This window comes from Stenella coeruleoalba (assembly GCF_951394435.1).
Source record: "Stenella coeruleoalba genome assembly, chromosome: 14".
Lineage (NCBI taxonomy): Eukaryota > Metazoa > Chordata > Mammalia > Artiodactyla > Delphinidae > Stenella > Stenella coeruleoalba.
The window spans coordinates 4,742,164-4,753,901 of record NC_137160.1 but is presented as its reverse complement, the minus strand read 5'-3'; positions in this window follow the sequence as shown (position 1 = coordinate 4,753,901).

Sequence of the window (11,738 nt, the reverse complement as noted above, 5' to 3'; positions counted from 1 at the left end):
TACATTGTTTGGGACAAACTTTAGGAAATCTCTGCCCTTCTTCTGGCCTCCTTTCTTGCATTTTCATTTCAACTCAAGACACAGCTGCTGGTTGGAATTTCCCTCCAGGACGAGGGGAGCGATGGGACTGATCACACTCCTCCCTCCCACCCGGAGCGCCTGCTCCAGCCCACATCGTGTGTGCGGTGCTGTCTTCGAGCAAGCGCACGAGAAAGACCGGTATCACGCCCATCACATTCCCGTGAAAGCACCTCGCGGGGAAAACATGCAGCCTGCGATTTGGCCTCGAGACTCCTACACAAGGGCTCTTAGGAAAGGGTGACATTCCAGAACTTATTTCCCTTTTGGCGAATGACATGCCGCTCTGCAGGGAGCGTGCTCCACCCTAAAGTGTGCCTGAAATAGTCTGCAGCTGGAACTGCTCACCTAGCTCAGAGCTGGGTCCTGTTAAGGGGGTCTCCTTCACCAGCAGCTGAAAGCAGAAGGCCCTCAGCTCTGGTGGGTCCAGGTTGCTGAAGTCGGGAGAGCCTAATGCCTTTGCCAGATATGCATCCTGAAAATACCGATAGTTCTGGGATGAGATTCTTCTCACCAGGTTATTGGATGTCAGCCTATGAGAAGACACAGTGTCAAGTCACCCCCATTTCCCCTCCCCTCCCATTAACCTTGGCTCTCCAAGTGCTGTTGAGAGACAGCGGTGGCCTCGTGAGTGAAAAAGATCGCACTATTACATCCAAGAGGTTGTGCCTCCTGAGCCCCACTCCCCAGAAAGCATCTCCCAGCTTTCACCTCCTCAGGGTAGCGGGCTAGACGCCGAGGAATTCAAGACGAAGAGACACTGCTTTTCCCAGTTGGTGGGAGAACCAGGTTTGTCAAACACACACACACACACACACACACCCAGGTGTTCAGACAGTGGCGGGTGGAGCGAGGGGAGGGGAGTCAGGTGAGACCCTGAGGAGGTGGCCCTGGTGCTGACTCTTGAGGGTGGAGCAGGGGCCACCAGTAATGAAGGAGGACCCAGGCCTCCACAGTGAAGACACGGAGGTGCAGACGGAGGGCCTGGGGCGGGGCCCATGCAGCGGGGGACAGAACAGCCCAGCAGGCAGTGCATCACACAGCGATCAGGACCCTGGGTCTGGAACGTGGCAGTCGGCTTCCTGGTCCAAGAAGGTAACTCATAGCTCTATTGAGGTGGGACTGGAGGCTGCCTTTGGGGAGAGGAAAGGCCCTCATCCTGGATGGAAACCTGGATGTGAGGCCTCAGAGGACCAGCTGAGACCTTTAGTGGCCCCCAAAGCACTGAAAGGGTGGTGGCACCCCACCCCCCAACTAAGTCAGCATAAAAATAACCCTCAGCATAAATTAACTGCTTGGAAGTCTAACAAATTTAGCTTTCCCCGTGATGATTATTCCATTGCTTCTCATGAAAAATCCAAAATAAAATGAAATACTTTCCACACATATTTTGAGTTTTCGTGCCATCCATGTGTCCTAAGCCTGTGCTCACAATCCCCACTGAAAAATGCACTCAACGTCGTATGTGCTCAGCAGATTGCAAAGTAAAACAACAGTGAGCTATCACTACACGTCTATTAGAATGGCCCAAATCCAAGCACCGACAAAACCGTCCTTCTAGTGAGGACGTGGGGCAATAGGAACTCTTTGTGTTTTGCGGGTGGGGACGCAAAAGGTCTCCGTCCACTCGGCAAGACAGCGTGGCAGTTTCTTACAAAAGTGAACATATTCTGACCATATGATCCAGCAATTACACTCCTTGGTATTTACCCAAAGGGTTTGTGTCCACACAAAAATCTGCACCTAGATGTTTATAGCAGCTTTAGTCATGATTGCCGACACTTAGAAGCAACCAGGATGTCCTTCAGGGCTTCCCTGGTGGCTTAGTGGTTGAGAGTCCACCTGCCGATGCAGGGGACGCGCGTTCGTGCCCCGGTCCGGGAAGATCCCACGTACCGCGGAGCGGCTGGGCCCGTGAGCCATGGCCGCTGAGCCTGCGCGTCCGGAGCCTGTGCTCCGCAACGGGAGAGGCCACAACGGTGAGAGGCCCACGTACCGCAAAAAAAAAAAAAAAAAAGATGTCCTTCAGTATGTGAATGGATAAACTGAAAGGTATATAATTCCCCATTGGGAAGCATTTTTTTATTGTGGTAAAATATATATAACATAAAATTTACCATTTTAGCCATTTCTAAGTGTATAGTTCAGTGGCGTTAAGTACATTCATTTTGTTGTGCAAATAATACCACCATCTCCAGAACTTTTGATCTCCCTAAACTGAAACTCTGTCCCATTAAACAATAACCCCCATTCCTCCGTCTCCCCAGCCTCTGGCAACCACTATTCTACATTCTGTCTCTATGAGTCTGAATACTCCAGGTACCCCATAAACTGGAATCCTACAGCATTTGTCACTGGAATCCTACAGCATTTGTCCTTTTGTGTCTGGCTTATTTCACCGAGCATAATGTCCTCAAGGTTCATCCATGTTGTAGCCTGTGTCAGAATTTCCTCCCTTTTCATGGCTGAATCATACTCTGTTGTATGGATAGACCACATTCTGCTTATCTATTCTTCTGTCCATAGACACATGGATTGATTCCACCTTTTGGCTATTGCGAACAATGCTGCCATGAACATGGGCGTACGTACGGCTGCATGAGTCCCTGCTAGAATGCATGATTGTTAATAAAGGAAAATAACAAGCGATAACGAAAGTGCGCCTTCTGATAAGGCACGGCCGCTTCTGTGAAATCAGAAAACGGATTCTCTAGAAAGCACAGATCATGGCCGTTCTGATTGCAGCTAACATATACCAGCAATGTTTTTTTTTTTTTAAGTTACAAAAACTATATTTTACGTGCTTGCCAAGGTACAGGATTACTCAGGAAGAAAATCTCCTACAACCAATGCCAGTCAATGCAAATATTTAAATAACTCTAGCCTCAGGGGTGGGGGGAAGTTGTCTTTTCATCCTGCAGACCCGATTACCTCACCTAATTCCCTCACTAGCAGCTTCTGCCAGCGTCCCGGCCCCCTTTCCAGTCTCACTGCCAAGGTCTTCTCATTCTGTCATGTAAGTTTTTCCCTTACCCACTTGCTCCTTCCGCCAAGTGCACTTACCCTTTTGCTTTCACAGATTGCCGTTTTCATGGGGAATTTCTGCTGACTCGTCCCTGAGCCTTGCCTGCCCCTCACATCCCAGTCGTCTTAGACTGTGAATTCCAAGAAGGCAGGCAAGGTACTGGTTTCATGTACTTTGAGCTGGGAAGTTGCCTGCGCTGCCCGCCTCTCCAGCAGCCCTGGATGGTAGATGCATTGAAGGGAACCAGGGTGGGGAAGTCTCAGAGCAGGTCCTGGCCCCAGGGTTCCGTCCCCTCCTCACATCAGAGACTGAACATCTCACCAGCACAATGAATGAGCTGATCTGGTTCAGAGCAATCAGGAAGCAGATTTCTGGGTGTTTCTTTTCCATAACATGTAGTGTTTTCAATGCTCCTGGCTGCTGACGTCACTTTCGGCGATAAACAATAGCCTATTTTCTAAGTAGTGAAGAGTCTCATCCTGTGGAACAGGAGTGCTCCAGAGTTCACTTACAAATCCCGTCCTTTCTTGGCTCAGGTCAGCCTCGGACCAGAACATCTGTGCTGAGGAGGGGGTGTGATCTCTTTTCTTTGTATTTCTTAGCCTCCCTTCTTCCCGACTTGCAAGTAATGATGGTGTGATTTCGTCCCTTCCAATCCTTCTGTCTTTAATTTTTTTGAACCTCCTGTCAGTCTTGTTTAGAAGTAGTAGTAATAAGCATCCGTGTCTTACTACTACATTATTTTTCCCTGTGACTGAGTCACATATTTCATTTGTATAACTGAAGAAAATGGGCAACTGGTATTGGGCGCTTTAAGGAATTTTGCTATAATGAGGGCCTTTCTGATGCTGATCATTGAAAGTACATGGGAATAACCTGTGCAAGTTCTAACTGATCTTAGCTTCTACTGTTTGATTTGTAAACCAACATACAGTGGAATTGACTTCTGTGTGAACGTGTGTACCATTCTATGAATTTTCACACGTGTATATATAGAATCAAGTAACCGTATATACAGAACAATTCCACCATCCAAAAAACCCCCTCATGCTGCCCTGCCCCTCCACCACATCCCCTGGTAATCACTGAGTTTTGTCCTTTTGAGACCGTCATGGAAATGGAACTGATCTCGGGTGGCCTCGGCCTGCAGCGGCTTGAAGCAGGGTTTCGGTTCCCGGCCAGTGACTGAGGTCGGGTCGCAGCAGTGACAGTACCGAATCCTAGCCACTAGACCAGTGGTTAGTGACAAGGCCCTGCCTCTACGGCTCTGCAGAAAAAAGAATTCCCACAAAGATGGAAAATAGTGAAACAAGTAAAGTATTTATTTAGGAGGAAAAAAGAGTACGTGTGGATAGACACACGGGCGGACTCAGAGAGAGAGTCGTGCCGTCGCAACAGTTTAAATCACTTACATGGGGCATTTCTTCCGTGTTTCCTTTGTCCAGTCATTTTGCTTTGCCTGGTTCAGACTCCATATTCGGTGTATCTCAGGATTTTCCCATGTGTGCGCGCGCATCTCTTAGCCAAGATGGATTCCACGGAAGAGGCCTATGGGTAAGTGAGTGTCAGTTGGCATCACTCCCCTTTTGACCACCAAGGAGCCTTTCTGCGCATGCAGTCAGGGAGGTCTCCTGACTTCAAGAATGAGGAATATGTGGTATCTTATCTTCTACCTGGGCAGGGCCCAGCCTCCTCTCTCAATTGTCCTGTTATTCCCGTCTATTGGTCCACAAGGAATGAACTCAAACTGTTTGCCCTGGGGGCCCATCTGTCTCCTGCCCCAGAGCCATACATTTTTGAGACTAGCTTCTTTCACGCAGCATCATGCTTTTGAGATTCATGCAAGTAGTTGCATGTATCAGTAATTTATTCCTTTTCATTATTGGGTCGTATTCCATTGTATGAATGTTATCAGTTTACCCATCCACCTGTTGAAGAACACTTGAGTTGTTTCCGGTTTGGGGTGAATATGAATCGACCTGCTATGAATAGTCACGTCCAGGTTTTTGTGTGAACATACATTTTTATTTCTCTAGGAATCTCATACCTAGGAATGAGATTGCTTAACTTTACAAAAAGCTGTCAAATTGTCTTCCAGAGCAGCTCTGCCACTTCACATCGCTACCAGCAGTGCTTAGAGCTCCAGGGGCTCTGCATCCTCACTAGGACTTGCTATTGTAAGTATTCTTTTATTCCAGCCACTGTAACAGGGAACAAGTCCCCTGGCCTCTTGGAATTTACACTCTGAGACGACATTGTTGCGAAGGGGCCTGTAAGGCTTGCAGACAACACACTGTGGCGTTAGTCTGCATGTTCCTAGCATCTAATGGTGTTGAACATCTTTTTATGGCTTATTTGCTGTCTGTAGATCCTCCTTAGTAAAGTGTCTGCTCAAGCCTTTTCCCAATTTTTAACTGAGTTTTCTGACTGTTGAAGTTGAGGGTTCTTTATGTATTCTGGATAAATGTCCTTTAATGGCTACATGGTGTGTAAGTATATTCTCCCAGTGAGGAGCTTGTCTTTTCATTCTCCTAACAGCTGATTGCAGTCTTTGAGTTAATTTTTGAATAAAGCCAAAGGATGTCGGGGTCCCTTTTCTGCGTATGGGAGTCCCATTGTTCTAACACCATTTTTGAAAAAGTCTATCCTGGTTCCACTGAACTACTTCTTTGCCATTGTCAGAAATTCACTTGGCCATATTTATGTGGGTCTAAGTCTAGACTCTGTTCTCTTCCACTGATCTATGTGCTTATCCCTTTGCCAATATACACTGTTGTGATTACTGTTGTCTCTATAGTAAGTCATAAAGTAGAGACAAGTGTGATTCCTCCAACTTTCTGCCTCTTTTTCAAAGTTGACTTGACTATTCTAATTCTTTTGCCTTTCCATGTGAATTTTAAAATTAGGTTGTCTTTATCTGCAAAATAATCCTGCTGGGCTCTTGCTCTGAATTGCATTAAATCTGGAGACTGTTTTGAGAAGATTTGACACCTTTACTATTATGAGTCTTCCAATCCATGCACACAATATATTTCACCATTGATTTGGCATTCTTGGATTTCTTTCATCATTTTTAGTTTGCAGCATACAGATTCCGTATTTTCAGCCCACAGATCCTGTTGTTTCCAGAGTGTTGTTTCTAGCTTTAAAAGAAATAATTCTGTTTCCCATTTATGACGACTTATGTTGCAAGTGTTTTACAGATATTCTTTATCAAGTTAAGGTACCTTCATGAATGGATGTTGAATTTTATCATATGCTTTTCTCTGCATCTATTGAGATGTTCATATATGGTTATATGTAACCATATATGATCATCTGATCTCTTAATGTAGTAAATCAAATGTATAGACATGAAAATATTAAAGAACCTCTGAATTCCTGTGAATCCAACTTGATCATAGCATGTTATCTTTTTTAATGTGCCGTTAGATTCAGTTAATATTTTATTAGAACTCTTCATCTATATTCATGAGTAAAATAAGGCTCTAATTTCCCTTTTACATACTGTTTTTATCTGGCGTTGGTATCAGAATGATACTGGCCTCATAGAATGATTTGGAGAGCATTTCTTCTGGGAGAGTTTGCATAAGATTGGAATGAGCTGGTCCTTGAAAAGTTGGCAGAAGTTTTTGGATATGGTTCTTTTGTGGGAAGATTTTTAATTACTCCTATTTTTCTTAATAGTTACAGGATTATTGGGGCTTTCTATTTTTTCTTGCCGCATGTAGTAAATTATTATACCTTCTAATAGCTCCTCTGTCTGGTCCCGTCCTCTTTTCCATTTATAACGTTATTTATTTATAACCACTCTTCTTTTTCTTTAATGAATCTACCAGAAGTTTTAAAGGACCACATTTGGCTTGATCAGCCTTCTTAGACGTTGTTTTCTGTCTGGCAATATACGGTCTTTTGTTTATTATCTCCCTTCTTAGATTTTTTTGGAGTTCTTTTGTTCTTTTCCTAATATCCTTTTTTAAAAATTGAACTATAGTTTGCTTTTCCTAAGTTCTTAAGTTTGAAACTTGGCTCACTGAGTTTTTACTTTCTACTCTTTAAAAGATACAAGTATTTAAGGCTATTAATATATAAATATTTATATAAACATACAGCATACACATACAGGCTCTGAAACATCTTGTTCACTCTACTGACAACCTTGCTGGGATCAATCCCACTGGTCATGTTATATAATTCTTTTTACATATTGCTGGATTTGGCTGGCCAGTATTTTCAGGGTTCTTGTGTTAATATGCCGTAAAGTATATGGCATATAGTTTTCGTTTCGTGTGATCTTTGTCTGGTTTTGGTGTCAGGGTAATACTGGCTTCATAAAATGATATTGGAAGTATTTCCCCCTCTTCTATTTTTTTGGAAGAGCTATGAAGGATTGGTTTTCATTTTTCTTTTAACATATGGTTGAAATCACCAGTGAAGCCAACTTGGGCTTTTCTTTGTGGGAGGTTTAAAAATTACTAAGTTAATCTCTTTACTTGTTATAGGCATATTCAGATCTATTTCTTTCTTTTCAAGATTTATTTTTATTATTTATTATTTTTTTAAATTTATTTTTGGCTGCGTCAGGTCTTATTTGCAACATGCGGGATCTTCATTGAGGCACACGGGATCTTTCGTTGCGGCACGCGGGCTTCTCTCTAGTTGTGGTGTGCGGGTTTTCTCTTCTCTAGTTGTGGCACGCAGGCTCCAGGATGCGTGGCAGGCTCTAGCTGAGGCACGTGAGCTCAGTAGTTGTGGCGCGTGGGCTTAGTTGCCCCGTTGCATGTGGGATCTTAGTTCCCTGACCAGGGATCGAACCCGAGTCCCCTGCATTGTAAGGCGGATTCTTTACCACTGGACCACCAGGGAAGTCCCAGATCTTCTATTTATTCTAGAGTCATTTTTACTCGTTTCTGCCTATCTTGGAATTTATCCATTTAATTGAGGTTTTCTAATTTGTTGCTATTCAGTTGTTCATAGGATTCCCTTACTGTGCTTTTTATTTCTGTAGAGTTGGTAGTGGTGTCCCCTCTTTTATTCATGATTTTAGTAGCTTACATCACCTCTCTTTTTATCTTGGTCAGTCTAGCTAGAGATTGTCGATTGTACTGGTCTTTCCCAAGAGCCAGCTTTGGGTTCTGTTGATTTTCTGTGTTGTCATTCTGTTCCTTATTTTATTTATTATGCTGTAATCTCTAATCGTTTCCTTTCTTCGGTGTGATGTGGATTTTGTTTACTTTTCTTTTTCTTCTTAAGATAGAAGATTAGGTTGTTGATGGCGATCCTTGTTCTCTTTAATACAGGCGTTTACAGCTATATTACGTTTCTCTCCTTTACCTGCTTTATTTCACTGCTTTAGTTGCAGCCCCTAAGTTTTGGCATGTTGTAGTTTTGTTTTCATTCACCTCAGCGTGTTTTATAACTCTCATCTTATGATTTCTTCTTTGACCTGTAAGAAGTGTGTTGTTTCATTTCCACATATTTGTGACTTTCCCAAATTGTCTTCATTTATTGGTTTCTTATTTCATTCCATTATGGTGAGAAATCGTGCCTCAGACTGTGCACTACGCAACTCCACAGGGCGACTTTCACACGTATATGGCAGCCTCGGGAGGAAGAGGCCCTAGAGGATGAGGACGGCTGTCATTTGACACTGGGGCCCTCGAGAGATGGCATATTTCAAATGCTGATTTCTTTCCTCGAGATGCTTTATCTTCAGAGATAACATGCTGCTGGGGCTGGGAGTCTGTGACCCACAGTTTCCTTGGTGGTCCAAGACTCCCTCTGGTGCTTACACTCCATGTTCTGCCCTGTTTTAGGGGCCCCTCCTCCAGATGTTCTACCCAATCTCTCTCCACATGGGTAGATTCTCTCTCCACATAATCCAGACGGTTCCCTTCTGCAGGGTCCACATCTGGCCCACAGGAAGCTCTGGAAACAGACCACCCCTGCCCCAGCCACTTCCTCTGGTTTTTCCACGGATGTGAGTAGAGTAAAAAGGAAGCAGCTAGTGGCTAAGCCGAACTCCCTAGGCGGGAACGTGACCCTGCGTGGTTGTCTGGACACTGCAATGTTGGACTTTCAAGATGGGTCTTTTTTTTTTTTTTTAAAGATTTTTTTGATGTGGACCATTTTTAAGTCTTTATTGAATTTGTTACAACATTGCTTCTGTTTTATGTTTTGTGTTTTTTTTTTGGCCGTGAGGCATGTGGGATCTTAGCTCCCCGACCAGGAATGGAACCTGCACTTACTGTGTCGGAAGGCAAAGTCTTAACTACTGGACCGCCAGGGTCCCTCGAGTTGGGTCTTTGATCTGAGCTTGTTCATCTCCCAGGAGACTTTTCCACTAATACCTCACACGTGGTGGGAGGCTGAGTAATAACCCCCACCACACACACATGAGGATGTCCACGTTCTTATCTGTGGACCCTGTGACGTGACTCTCTCCATGGAAAAGGGGACTTTGCAGGTGTGACTAAGGGAAGGATCTCAAGATGGGGAGATTATCCTGAACTACCCTGGGGCCCGATGCACTCGCAAGAATCCTTGTGAAAGGAGGTAAGACGGTCGGAGTCAGAAAAGGAGATGTGATGGACCAGGTGCTGGCGTGATGCACTTGAATAAGGAGGAAGGGGCCACAGGTCAAGGGTGGCCTCTGCAAGCCGGAAAACGCAAGGATGGGTATTCTCCCCTGAAGCCCCCAGAGGAGCCAGCCCTGTTGACGCCTTGATTTTAGACTTCTGACCTAAAGACCTGTGAGAGAATGAATTACTGTTGTTTAAGTCACTAGGTCTGTGTTGGTTACAATAGCCACGGGAAACTAATGCACACGTCTTTTACTTGGAGAACTGTCTCCTATAAACTGTCAACAGACGTAGAGGGAAAACTGGAGCACTTCAACATTTAGCAGAAATTCCATCTTGGGTTAATTTAAGGATGAGTTCCTCACATCCATAAAACCAAGTTCCAATTCCTTTTTTTTTGAACCACAATGAATAGTGGCAGTTGAATTGTGAGTGACAGCAACTGTTTACAGTTTGAAAACTTGCAAAATCATCCATGAGCAGATGATGGCTTTGAACCCGGCACTTCATTTACCTTGCCCATGTTTGCCCAACGGGAAACAAATGCTTTAAAAAGAAATAAAACTTCGTTCAGGGTTCCCGGCAGCATTCAACAATGGAACCCCATCTATTCAAATAAAAGCTTCAGTTGGAAACTTGTCATCTTGGATCGCATCGACAAAATTCTTTAACCCACCAAACTGAAAAAGAAGTTCCTGTTACTGCTGGCCTTATGTCCCGGGTCTGAGCAGACCCTGATGACAGACCAAGGACGCACTTCCTCTCTCTCTATATGTTACAGCTGCACAATTCCCCAGACTGCTCGGTGCCATAAACACCCACCTCGTGGCGCCCCCGTTACTTCTCAGTGTCCCCAGTGGGGTGACCTAGGGTCCCACACTGTCCGCAGGTTGCAGGCAGTCCCCGCGTACCCTGGCTCTTCCTCAGCTCCAATACCTGTTGCCGCATGGGCGGCCCTGCCTGCCGAATCCCTCAGCCTAGCCTCCCCCACCACCAGGACAACAAGGGGCCTGTGGGAGCTGCCATCGGGGGGCTCAGGAGCCAGGCATCTGCTGGCCTGGGGTGCAGGCTTGAGAATGGCTCCTTCCGCAGCCCTGCAGCAGCTCCTGCCCATGGAAAAGCAGGTCCACCTGGTCTGGTCCTGGGGCCCCTCCCCACAGGTGCTCAGAACCCGTCCACACGCGGCATCCTCCCTCCCCTGCTCTCCCCACATGCTCAGAATCCTCGCTGGACCCACAGCGCCTGAGGCAGGAGGGCCTTCCCTAGGAATCTCAGCAACCGGTCCTGAAGGAAGTGTAGCCGAGGGAAGAAACCATCCACGCTCATCTTCCCCCGCATCACCCTCCCCAGGTGGAGAGAAATCCCCCCACTTCTCCCCTAACGGCCTCTCCTGATGACACAACCATGCCAGGCAAACAAACTTGGATCCTATGGGCAGCCCCCAACCTGGGAGCCTGCAAGCTTTGGGAATCTTGGCTCCCAGCCCTGCTGGCTGCACGAGAACCGCCGTGAGCCCACAGGGAGACACCGTGTTTCCTAAATCTTCCCGGGGGATGTTCCATAGGCTGAGATAGTTCTCGAAGATAATGAAGAGGCCAAGCTAACAGTAACAGCAGAAATGCCAGTACACGTGGTTTCTTCCATTTTATTTTCTGTAAGATTAAGTACAGTGAAAAGCTAAACGGGTGTTTTAAAAATAGCACAACTTAAATCACGAGGAGATGGCAGAAACCTCTGGGATGAAGCCCACATGTCGTCCAAATGGGGATTCCAGGCAGCAGCCTGGATGCAGGCTGGGGGGCCTTGCACATCTTGCCTGGAGGTCTGGGCAGCTCTGTCCTCCCTCGTCAGCCCAGCCTGGACTCAAGTTCATGGGACCTGACGTCTTAGAATTTAGGGGATCTCTTTAAGAAAAAGAACACAGAACTGTGAATAAAAATTAGACACAAAACCGGATACTTATTTATTTAGAAGGGGCCTGCGGGAGAGGAGCCCTGAATCTCGAACGTCACTGATTTCAAGGTAAATGACTTCTCCGATTAGTCCAAATATTC